This window comes from Lactuca sativa, chromosome 5 (assembly GCF_002870075.4).
Source record: "Lactuca sativa cultivar Salinas chromosome 5, Lsat_Salinas_v11, whole genome shotgun sequence".
Lineage (NCBI taxonomy): Eukaryota > Viridiplantae > Streptophyta > Magnoliopsida > Asterales > Asteraceae > Lactuca > Lactuca sativa.
In genome coordinates, this window is record NC_056627.2 from 302,122,498 (window position 1) to 302,135,101 (window position 12,604).

Below are 12,604 nucleotides of genomic sequence, written 5' to 3' on the forward strand. Positions count from 1 at the left end.
GGATGCATGAAATATTACTAGGGGATGTGAATAAGGGGATCATTTCACGCTTTAGTGACTTGGCAACCCTCTTATTTCTCAACATATGTTAAGATCCTAACGTTTAAACATAAGGTTTATAACTCTTACGTGTTATCTTAAGTTGGGATATTCCCCAGTAATTTCCTAAGGCTTACAACACTAATGTGTTATCTTAAGTTGGGATGTTCCCAAATAATTTCCTAAGGTTTATAACACTAACGTGTTATATTGAGTTGGGATTTTCCCCAGTAATTTGGTAAAATTTATAACATTAACATGTTATCTTGAGTTGGAATTCTCCCCAATTATTTCATAAAATACATAAACATTGTTTTCATAAGATAGGATTTTTTTTCCAAGAAATGTCTAAGGATTGTAGCATTATCATGTTACAAACAGGGATCCTTCCCGGTTGCATTTTAATTTGGGATTATTCCTAGCTAATTCCTAAAGAGGGATGCCCCCCCCCCCCCCCCCCCCGCGCGATTTGCCAAGTAAAAGCTCAACAAGGATCTTTCATGATGAACTCCTGAAGTGAGGATCCTTCCATACGCAAACTCCCAGATTATATTAAAGGAATCACAACATCAAATTTTTCCTAACTCAAGAGATTATGAACCCTAAGGAGCACTAGGTTCTATCTATCCTTTAAAATCATTTTTTCTACGTCTTGTTTGAAGGTTTGTTATCTTAAAAGATCTTAACTATTTTAAGAACCCAAATTGATAACTAACTATTTCTAAGTTGTTTAGGGTTCTTATAAGGTATAAACTTTCTAGGATCTTGATTAGGCAAGGATCCTTAGAAATCATGTTGCTATTATCACACAAGGTAACCATGCAAGTAGACAGGTATCAAACAGCCATAAATAAAAGAAGAAGTTGTACATCAATTCCATGAGAAACAAAAATTGTCTTGTACAAAATTATGTAAAATGTTTTCATCTAACAGGCCTAGACCGTGGCTTGGTCATCATTGCCTGGAGCTTTCTCCTTCATATTCACTCTCGACTACTTCCCTTCAGGATCCTGACTGGTATTAATAGGTTTACCCGTTAACTTGGCTAAGGTTGCACATCACCCAGCCAAATTCCAGGATCTTGCATTGGCCACATCTTCATCGAATTTGATCTTCGCTTCCCAAAAATCTGATACAATACTGGCCTTTATGTCGGCAATCACCTCCTTCAGCTCTGTGATGTACTCCTCCTATTTCTCAGCCTTCTCTTTGCTCAAGAGCTCCACCCATTTCAAGAGATCCTCATTGGTTTCTCTCCATGTTATCTCTTGCTCTTTGAGGGCCTACTCAACCCTCTCAGCTCAGATCTTCAAGTCAGTGTAGATGTGATCAGAATCCTGAAACAACAAAGACATCAGATACGAAAAGAGAATGAAATGTAAAAATAAAAATAATGTTGGCACTTACAACTTGAGAGAAGGAAACAACTTCCGGAGTGCATCCTATGCTCCAAGATCCTCTAAGCTTAACTCCATAGTACCAACGGTTTTTCTCTTTTTAGATCTTGTAGTTTTCGTTGTTGGATCTATAAGAGTCCTTTTGTTAGGGAAAGATGATGAAGCCTTCTCCTTCTTTATCACCAGTTGACCACTTGACATGTTCATTTTGAGATCAGCAAGAGTGAAGTGAGGACCAGAGCATGTAACCTTGGATCCTAAGCGTGACAATAGAAGTCATAAGAAATCAGGATCCTCTCGAAAAAAGTATTAATCACTGATCCTCAACTTTTGACATGGAGACAGTGGTGGAAGAACTCTCATGATGACTGAGATTGAATGATCTTACTAATTTAGACAAGGCAAAAAACCTCTTGATTCTAACCTCGGTGTCTTTAGTGGGAGGGACAAGCTCTTCAAATTTAAAGGTTGCAAAAAATCAAGCGAGATAATAAATGTGAATATCAGGATCCTTAGTGAAAAAAATATGAATCCTACTCTTTTTAACCCAAGACTATGGTAACATATTTCCTTCAGGAATGGATTCATGTTTCATAAAAAAAGTATTTTCCTTTCCAAGCACCGTCATTATCCTTGGATTTCAAGATAAGAGGAGATTTGTCGGTTTTGGCTTTAGACAGGAAACACGAATTCCCAAAGGTCAAAAGGTCATAGACATAAGCTAACTCGTTTAAACCAATGTTGAGACCCATGGAGCAATTCAGATGATTGACCCAGTAAAAGAACCTCCAAATCACTAGCATGGCTTTGATATATGAAATCTTAGTAATTTCGAAAAATTTAGAGATGATTTCGGAAAAGGGATAATTAAGGCCTTAGGTAAAAGGATATCCATGAAAACAAATCCAGGAGGACAAAGCAAAGTCCGGTTGGATCCTCAGATCAAAGGCTCTAAAATAATATCGGGGAAAGTTCCGACTGATTTCAAGGCTCCGATATCATCATCATCGAAGGTACGGGTTTCTTTATAGGATAAGGTATTTTTATCTATGAAATCTCCGTCAGGAATAACAATGACACTTATGCGAGAACGAGCTACTTTTTTGACCATATTTAAAAAAACGAAGAAGGAGAAAAAGAGACAAAGGTAGTACCTTCGATGATATTCAATGAACATTCGAAAGAAGAACTGAAAGAGCAAGACAAAATTAAAAGACTGAATACCATATTTATACAAGAATCATGGAAGGGTAGGAGGATGATTTGACCAATTCCAACGACTAGAAATCTATCCGTTGAAGTTTAAACTACCCTATCTGTTAGAATTTTTTACTTCATTTTTTACTTTAAAATTATACCTCTAAATATTTAAAAATTAACGTTTATATTTCGCAGGTATAATTTGGGGGCAATTGTTAGGGGCAGGATCCCAAAATCATTTTCAGGATCCTTAATATTTCTAAAACCTCGGGATCCTTAAATATATCACAGGATCTTGATTACTATCACTAATATTTCCTAACACTTATAACAGTTATATTCTACTTTCTTTTTCTCACATGTGCAGAATTAGTCAACACAGGACTTATTCTCAACGAAGAATCACTTCAACCAAGCTTAGGACCTGAGAATACCAAGTTAAACAACATGCAAATACTTGTTCAAGGAGGATCCTAGAAATCTCAGACTTCTTGTTGATTAACCTAGACTATAAATAACACATGTAAATCAAACACTACACACATGATTAGCTTGAAAACTATACTAGTACTCGTGTTACCTTCATTATATTTGTAATCTTCGATTTAAATCAATAAAATACAACAAAGTAGGTGATCACTATCACCTCCCAAGGTTTTATGTCGGAGATCCTATAAAGGATCAAGGGCCTTCCTTGTAACTCACTTATCTCACCTTGATCATTATTGTATATTTTCATTACACTAACACCACAACCTCTCATACAATTTGGTCAAATTTCACTTGATCATTTTTTTACCAAAAAAACGAGTATAAGAAGCAAAAGGACGAGAAATATAGACAAACTGGTCGAGGTTTGTACCAAAAAGAGCAACCACCACCCGAGAAGAAGATGGATTTTGAGTTTGTACTTCATAGGTTTATGGAAGCCTATGAAAAAAAGGCATGATACTACTGATGCTAATGTGAGAAACCATAAAGCGTCCAAAAAGAACATAGAGACTCAACTTGGGCAATTATAGACACTTGTTAATGAGCGGTTACCTCCTAGAAATCCTGACCCAAAATCACAACATCATGTAATGGCGATTTTTACTGAAAAAAGGTTCATTTTAAGCCATTAATGACCCATGTTACAGCCACTAATAAGCCCAACTCATATTTGGAAAAAGAGAAGCCTGAAGCTGAAAAAGCAAAATGTGAGTTGCTTTCTGATGGTTCATCACGATGTGGTTGCATCACCACGTCATGGTCACTGGCGAATCAAAAAAATTCGCCTTTCACTTCGTATCAGCCTCCTTTACCATTCCTATCTCAAGCCATTAAGCATGCTCTGGAGCCGGATCGGAAGAAGTTCATAGAACAAGTGTTACCTCTCTCATCTAATGCTCCATTCCTCAATCCCATGGCCAAGCTTCCTAAGTTTTCTAAAGATGTTATGACTAATCGAAAGGAGTTGGAGAAAGCACCAACCATAGTGATGGATGAGTTGTTGTAACCTCCCAAAAATTACAACAAATTTAAACTTTGTAAAACGACCCATTTACTAAAGAAGTGTTTACAAAACCATCGTTTCCAAAACATTACTTAAAATCAGAGTCTCCCAAGATCTAGTCAGTCAGAAAACCAAGGATGTGTACGGTCACGCCTTTACCTTGCCATAATCATATGAAGTACCTGAAACAATAAACTGAAACTGTAAGCACAAAGCTTAGTGAGTTCCCCCAAAGTACCACCACACATACACATATAATAAACAAACAAGCATGTTGGGTCCAATCAGTCATCGAACTAGAATACCCCTGGGCCCACAACCATCAGGCTGGATTACCCCTACCTGGCCCAATTAGTCATCGGACTGGAATGCCAATATACAACAGGTCCAATCAGTCATTAGACTGGATTACCAATATACAACAGGCCCACTCAGTCATCAGACTAGAATACCCTCGGGTCCATAACCATCGGGTTGTATTACCCCCACCTGGACCAATCAATTATCGGACTTAAATGCCAATATACAATAGGTCCAGTCATCCTCAGGATGGAATACCCTCGGGCCCAATCAACCATAAGGTTGGAATGTGCCCGGTCTGTTGGCTCACACGCATAGCTGTAAAGTCTCAACAACCAACCAAAATATGTGCACATATAACATATAAACATATAATCGGCCAATAAACTATCATACAAATCTACATATCACTACTGCATACTCACATCCTATATACCAGGACTCAGATCACTATAGCATAATGACATTATATCATAGAGCAGGATATCAAATCCAATGGGTCGGCCTTGATGTCTTCGACCCATAAGTATAGTGAGGCAACTTACCACTCGATCTGATCAATAGTTGATGAGGTCCCGATTCCGAATCTCAGCTCTAACCGGCACCTATCCAACAAAATGACCAATTCTCAAACACCTTCCAAAATACCCAAAATACTCCTTGGTCAAACTTGGTCAAAGTCAACTGAGTCAACCCAGCCGAGTCAACACAAAATGCGTACGCGGGGCCTACTCCGAAGGTACGTGGGGCGTACTTAAGCATTGAACACCATTAGGTTGGTTGACCACATACTCGCTGTGTACTCAGATTACACAGGGGGTACGCTGAGTCTTCCCAAAAACACATTAAGAGCCTAATGCCTTAAGCTCTTATGTCCAACTTCCGGATCCAAGGCCAAATCATCCTCAAGAGTCATAAAGTTTCCAACTTTATGAATTTTCATGTCCATTAAGTGTTGGGTTTTATCTACTACAACATCCTATGGTGCACATACAACCCTAAATGCTTTGGATCTAAGTTTTCTCTAGTTATACATGCAATAAAAATTTCCAAAGCATGAAGCCTGCAACTAGCATACAATTAGGCATATGAATCATAAAAGTAAGTTAGAAGATTACCTCTTGTTGTAGCTTGTTGAATTTTGGCCTTTAAGAACTTAGCACCCCAAGTGTGATGCCTCAAACGGTTCACAACACACCATGAACAAATGGAGGAAGTTGAGAGAGAGTATGGAGCACAAAAATTGGTTATAGTTCTTCCTAGAAGACTTAGGTCAACCGATTTTGGCTAAGGGGTAACATATATATATATATATATATATATATATATATATATATATATATATATATATATATATATATATAGTGTAGGAATCCAAGAGTCATGGGTAAACCCTAATCCATACACTTAGGTTATGATCCATATCTCATGTGGGCTAACTCTTCATGGATACTTACATAAACTTAGCCCACCGTGGATCAATAGCCCAAACTATATATATAATTAGTCCCTGTTAATTTAGTTAGTCTCTTTTGATCACTAAAATAATTCCAAATTAATTCTTGATCAATACTAATTAAATAATATGATTTCTCCATTAATATATTATACTTATAATATATTAATCAGTGCCAACCAAGATCATTATTTGAAAATAAGTGCCAACCAAGATCAATGACATAAAATCAGGATGTGTACGGTCACGCATTCGCCTTGCCACGAATCTCTGAAACACCTGAAACCACAAACCAAAAACTGTAAGCACAAAACTTAGTGAGTTTCCCCCAAAGTACCAACACAAAACATATAATGCATACAGAGCCTTCAGCCTGACTGAAACGCCCCACCAACCTACAGACTATCTAGGCCGCTTATAGAACCTTTAGCATGACGAGACCGCCTCACTGGGACTTCAGACTGCTCACAGAACCTTCAGCATGACTGGACCGCCTCACCGAGCCTTCAGCCTATCTGGACCGTTCTATGAGCCTTCATCCTGACTGGTGCGCCCCACTAGCCTTTACCCTATCCGGGCCGCCCTAGGTCTGTTGGCCTTCAACACTAAGCAAGACCGCCTCAACCTAACCACACCCCCAAACCATGTCGACATATACATAAAAAAATAAGCATACATATAACATATCGATATAAATATTACGGGGTTTGTTGACTGGCAGCACAAAGCAGTAAAGTCTCAACCCAACGACACTACATCAACACATGCGACCGATAAACATATAGACAGAACAAATAACAAGTATATCTAACAGATCACTAAGCATAGCATCATCCTATCTACCAAGATACAGATCTAGCAGATCACCACAATACTCAATCATGCGATAAACCAGGATAACAATCCAAAGGGCCGACATTGGTGCCTTCGACCCATAAGTACAGTGAGGAAAACCTACCTCGCACTATCAAATCACAGAGACGATCCCTGGCTGTTGGCTGACAGATCCCCGAACTGGCAATATCAATACAACACCCCATCAACAACTGATTACACGAATAATCTCTTATTGCAGATCCGCTAAAATGTGCACGCTATCAAATACCACAAATGACAACCCATTAACATCTAGCTCTTGACTCACACTATGAGTCCAAATTACGGTAAAAGGCCTTTTTACCATTCCTCAAGCTTGGTCCATGGCCAAGGCCCAAACTAGATGAGTAAAGGCCCAAAATCCAAAATAAGCATCTAAGTCCCAAATAAGGCCCATTTGTCCAAATTGGGCTCAAACCCATCATGGACCTAACCGAAGAAGGCCCAATACCCTAAAGGCTTAAATTATCCAAAAGTCAACCATGGTCAAACTTCTGGTCAAAGGTCAAATGTCCAAAAGGTCAACAATTCAAGAAAACTCAGCCTGACCAAGTACGCCCCGCGTACTCAGCTAGTACGACCAACGTACACCCTTCGGGGCCAGTACACGCAACATACTAGATGGGTACACCTAACATACTCCTCTGAACCCCAACCACTCCAAAAAGCACTTAATCACTTAAGTACTTGCTCCAAACTCTCAGATTTGATTCCCATAGGTGACTTATCACGTAAAGTTGGCAACTTTACTTGCATGCATGGCTTAATGGGACTCTAGAGCTCGAAAGAGCTTAATGAAAGGTCTTAACACATGCATGAGTCCAAATAAACCATAAAGATTACATTTTTATGCCTTCGGAACACTTAAAACGTCCAGATCTACAAGATCAAGCCTCTGAAACAACCTTAGCTCACAATGATCAACCATAAGAGGCTAAAATGACCATAATCAAACCCAAAAGAAGATCTAACCGAAGAGATGATAAGATCAGAGCTTTTTACCTTTAATAGATTGCAAAAGATGGAAAACTTTTGGATCTAAAAGCTCCCCTCCAGATGGTGACTCTTCAACAAGCTCCAAGCTCTTTAAAGTGCACAAAATACTCCAAGATCCTTCACAATCACTTAAAAGCTCCAAGATAAAGGCTAAGGGTCGACTTCTAGGGTTTAGGAGGCTTAGAGGCTGATAAAAGACGAGGCACATGAAAAAAATGAGGTTTAAATAGGGTCAAGGACCAAAAATTAGGGTTTAATGCTTGAAGGGAGTACGCCCCGCATACCCCTTAGTACGCTCGACATACTAAAAGACCACCCGTGACTATCTTACCCGGTATGCCCTGCGTACGCATCTAGTATTCCCCACATACTAGATTGCCCTCCAAGACTCAAACTTCATTCACCCTTAACTCCATTGTCCTAAGTCCGTTTCCAACGAACTTTATATCCTCGGAAAGGTGATGAGAAGCCCTACACTTCTAAAAACTCACCCTTACCTTAAAACGTCCCAAACAAGAACCCAAAATTCATAAAGGCCCGAACAAACAAATTATGATTATACCCTTTGGCTCTGAAACATCATCGGACACTCGGATTACTTAGTCTTTAACACCCTCATCCAAAAAGGACCAAATCCTTTCTTTCCTAAGGCCCTAAGCCTTATGATAACTGATGATCGGGCCACAACCCGAATAATGAAGCAAATTCGAAACCAGGTGTTACAGATCTCACCAAGATCGACATCGTTGCTCATCAATAAAAGATTGCCAAAGCTTACAATAAAAATATCAAGGTTAGAAGATTCCAAGTAGGTGACTTGGTCCTCAGAAAGGCATTTCCAAACATCAAGGATCCTAACGCAAGTAAACTGGAACCCAAGTGGGAAAATCCATATCTCATTGATTCAAAATCAAAGAAGGGGGCTTACTGGCTAGCTACCCAAGAATGGACTGTCTTGAAAAGATCCTAGAATGTTATACATCTTAAAGCATACTTCATTTAAGTCAAGTTCACCACATGTCATTACAACAAAGCCAAGGTACGCACCTACCCCTTATCCTCGCCTTTCCTTTGATTAATTTTTCTCAAGATCATTACTAACTTAAGCATCAGAGGGGCGTTAGCCAAGCTAACACCTATCCTAAGCTAACATTTTCAACATGTAAAGACTTAAAGATCTTGACAACCATGAATAGAGATTGATCATCTCTGCTCCGATAAAGGGCGCCTAATACTTTATAAGTTTTAAAGAGTTAATGGACTCTTTCATATGTGTTTAGGTTTCCACACCCCACTTGGACGCACGGTATCTGTTTTGTTCAAAAATCGATCAAGTGCAATTCAACCAAATTATATGAGAGGTTGTGGTGTTAGTGCAATGTAAGTGTAGAATAATGATCAAAATGCGACAAGTGAGTTACAAAGAAAGCCCTTGATCCTTTTATAGGATCTCCAACATAAAAACTTAGGTGGTGATAATGATCACCTGCCTTGTTATGTTTTATTGATTCGAATGTGATTTTACAAAAATGGAAAAGACAATACGAATACTAGTGTAATGGTAGAGCTAATTATGTGTGTGGTGTGCTAAGTACATATGTTATTTATAGTCTAATCTAATCAACAAGAAGTCCGATATTTTTGGGATCCTCCTTGAAAAAGTATTTGCACGCTGTTTGACTTGGTATCCCTGGGTCTTAAGATTGGTTGAAGTGACTCTCCGTTGAGAATGAGTATTGTGTTGACTAATTCTGCACATGTGAGAAAAATATGATCCTGGGATATGTTTAAGGATCCTGAGGGTTCATAAATATTAAGGATCCTGAATATGATTCTGGGATCCTTCCCCTAACAATATCTAACTATGGAATGCGGATAAGGGGATCATTTCACGTTTTAGTGACTTGGCAACCCTCTTATCTCTGAATATGTTAACATCCTAAGCGATAATCTACAGTTTATAAAATTAGCATGTTATCTTATGATTTGGGATCTTCCCCATTATTTTAAGTTGAAATCTTCCCTAGTATTCTAAGTTGGGATCTTCCCTGGTATTCTAAGTTGGGATCCTCCGTAGTATTCTAAGTTGGGATATTCCCTAGTATTCTAAGTTGGGATCCTATCCAGTGTTCTAAGTTCGGATTCTCCCCAGTGTTCTAAGTTCGGATTCTCCCCAGTGTTCTAAGTTGGGACCCTCCCCAATGTTCTAAGTTGGGATCCTTCCCAATGTTCTAAGTTGCGTTCCTCCCCAATACTCTAAGTGGGGATACTCCCTAATATTCTAAGTTGGGATTTTTCCTAGTACAATCTGATTTGAGATTTTACCTAGGAATCTATCAAATCCCAAGATTATAGAATGCTTAGGTTTTCTTCAAAGTTATAATTCCTAAGAAAAGTTCAAAAAGACGACTAAAAGATTGATTGAGGTTTAAGGAAGGGAATTTGAAAGCTATCATCAGTTTCTATCTATCATTGTCTTCTAATCTATGTTTACTAAAATATTACTCCTGAAGTTGTCCTCTAAAAGATCCTCCTGCTTGTTTCTCCTCATAGCCTTACGATCCTAACTATTTCAAGATCATACTCAAATGACTATCAATCTAAGATTTTTAAGATCCTAATAGTTTTTTTAAACCCTAGACTAATCAGGATCCTAATCATCTTAAGACTCTTAGAAAAATGTTCTTTGATCTTATTTATACAATCAAACCATCACGTAAAAGAGGTAATAAAACCAAAGCAAAAGAGATTAAAAGGGTTGCCCACCAACCCAATAAAAAATAAATTGTTTACAGAACAAAAATCAAAATTGTTATTAATTAATCAAACCTAAGCATCTAAGGTTTGATCACCATCACCCTCCTTTTTCTCTTCCTCTCCTCCCTCAGTCTCCTTCTTCTTCTCTTCGGGATTTTGACTGACATTAACTTGCTTGCCAATTAGCTTGTCCATAGCATCATGCCAACCGACCACGTCACAAGATCATGTGTTCCATTTATCCACATCCTCCACCATCTTGATATTTGCCTCCCAAATGGTTTCGGAAACACTGCTCTAAAGCTCATCGATTATATCCTCGATCTTCTGGGCATGCTCCTGCTTTTTCTCCGCCTTCTCCTTGCTCAAACTCTCCACCTCGCTAGAAGATCCTTATTGGTTGCCTTACAGATGGCATCCTGCTCCTTCATGGTGTACTCCGCCTCCTCAACCCTGAGCGTCAGATCGTCAGTAGACCGGGAAACATGATCCATAACCTAAGAAAGAGTACATTTCATATATTAAAAATCAAGAAAAAAAGAAAAAGAGAATTCAGAGGTGCTTATAGCTTGAGAGAAGGAGAACAGCTTCTTCATGGCTTCCTCGACCCCTAGATTCCCAAAGCTGAGATATGGGATCTCTGACGGATTTCTTTTATTGGATCCAAGAGTCTTCATGGATAGATTAATCACAAACCTCTTTGGAGGACGAGAAGAATAAGTCTTTTCATTCTTAACCACAAGCTAACCACCTGACATGGCCTCCTCAAGGTCAGAGAGGGCGAAGCAAGAACTAGAGCGAGCGGCCTTGGATCCTAAAAATCACATAGGATCTTCATGATTTCAAGATCCTAAAAGTAAAATAAATAAACAAAGGATCCTTACCAGTAGACATCGGGAAGGTAGTAGATGAACTCTCTTGGAAGTTGGGCTGCTCATTCTTGAAGGTTCTTTCGGTTTCAGTCAAGGCAAGGAAAGTCTCGATCTTCTCTTCAGTTTCCTCGATGGCAGGAGCAAGTTCATCAAACTTGGTGGCTACGTAAAATAAAAAAAAAATAAGAAACTATGAATTTCGGGATCCTTAACATAATGAATCAAATCCTACTCGTTTTTACCTAGTTCATTGGTAGAAGATCACCGTTGGGGACGGACTCGCATTTCACAAAGAAAAATATTCTTTCCAGGCACCATCGTTTTGTTTTGTTTTCAGGATTAGGTGTGTTTTGTTGGTTTTGACTTTAAACAACAAACGAGAAGACCCAAAAGTTGAAAGATCATAGACGTGGGCTAGCTTAGACAGACCCATGTTAAGATCCATGGATTGATTCAACCGATAAATCCGAAAAAGGATCCTCCAGATCACAAACATAGTTTGGATGTAAGAAATTTTGGTGACCTCAAAGAATTTAGAAAGGACACCAGAAAAGGGATAAGTCAGACCTAAAGAAAAAGGATACTCGGGAAATCAAACACAAGTAAGAGAAACGAAATCGGGTTGGACCAGAGCATCGAAAGGCTTGAAGATGGTGCTGGTAGGAAAAACCCCCATTCACTTTCAAGGATCCAATGTAATCATCGCTAAAGGAACAAGTATCCTCGTATTCTAGGATTTTTCTGATCAATAAAGTCATCCCCAGAGGGAGCCAGGATACTTGCACGAGAGCACACTGTCTTTTTACCAATGATAAATAAGAAAACACGAAAATAAGAGAAATAGAAGCAGTGGAATTACCTTATGGATGACTGATAAAGCTTGAGAGATAGGTAGAAGAATTAAAGAAGGATTGGGAACCCCTATTCCCTATATATTCAGATCACATAGGCGAGAGAAGTGATTTGATGGATGATCATACCCAAGTAAACGGATAGAATTCTATCCGTTGGAATTTGAGTTCCGAAGTCCTTATCTTAATTTTAAAATAAATTATACTATTTAAACATTCAAAATTAATTCAAATATTTTGAAGGTATAATTTGGGGGCAATTGTTAGGGGTCAGGATCATAAAACCTGTCCAGGATCTCGGATCTCAAAGAGAAGTTAGCATACCAATTTTTTTATCAAGTCAAGATCCTGATTGTTATCGATAT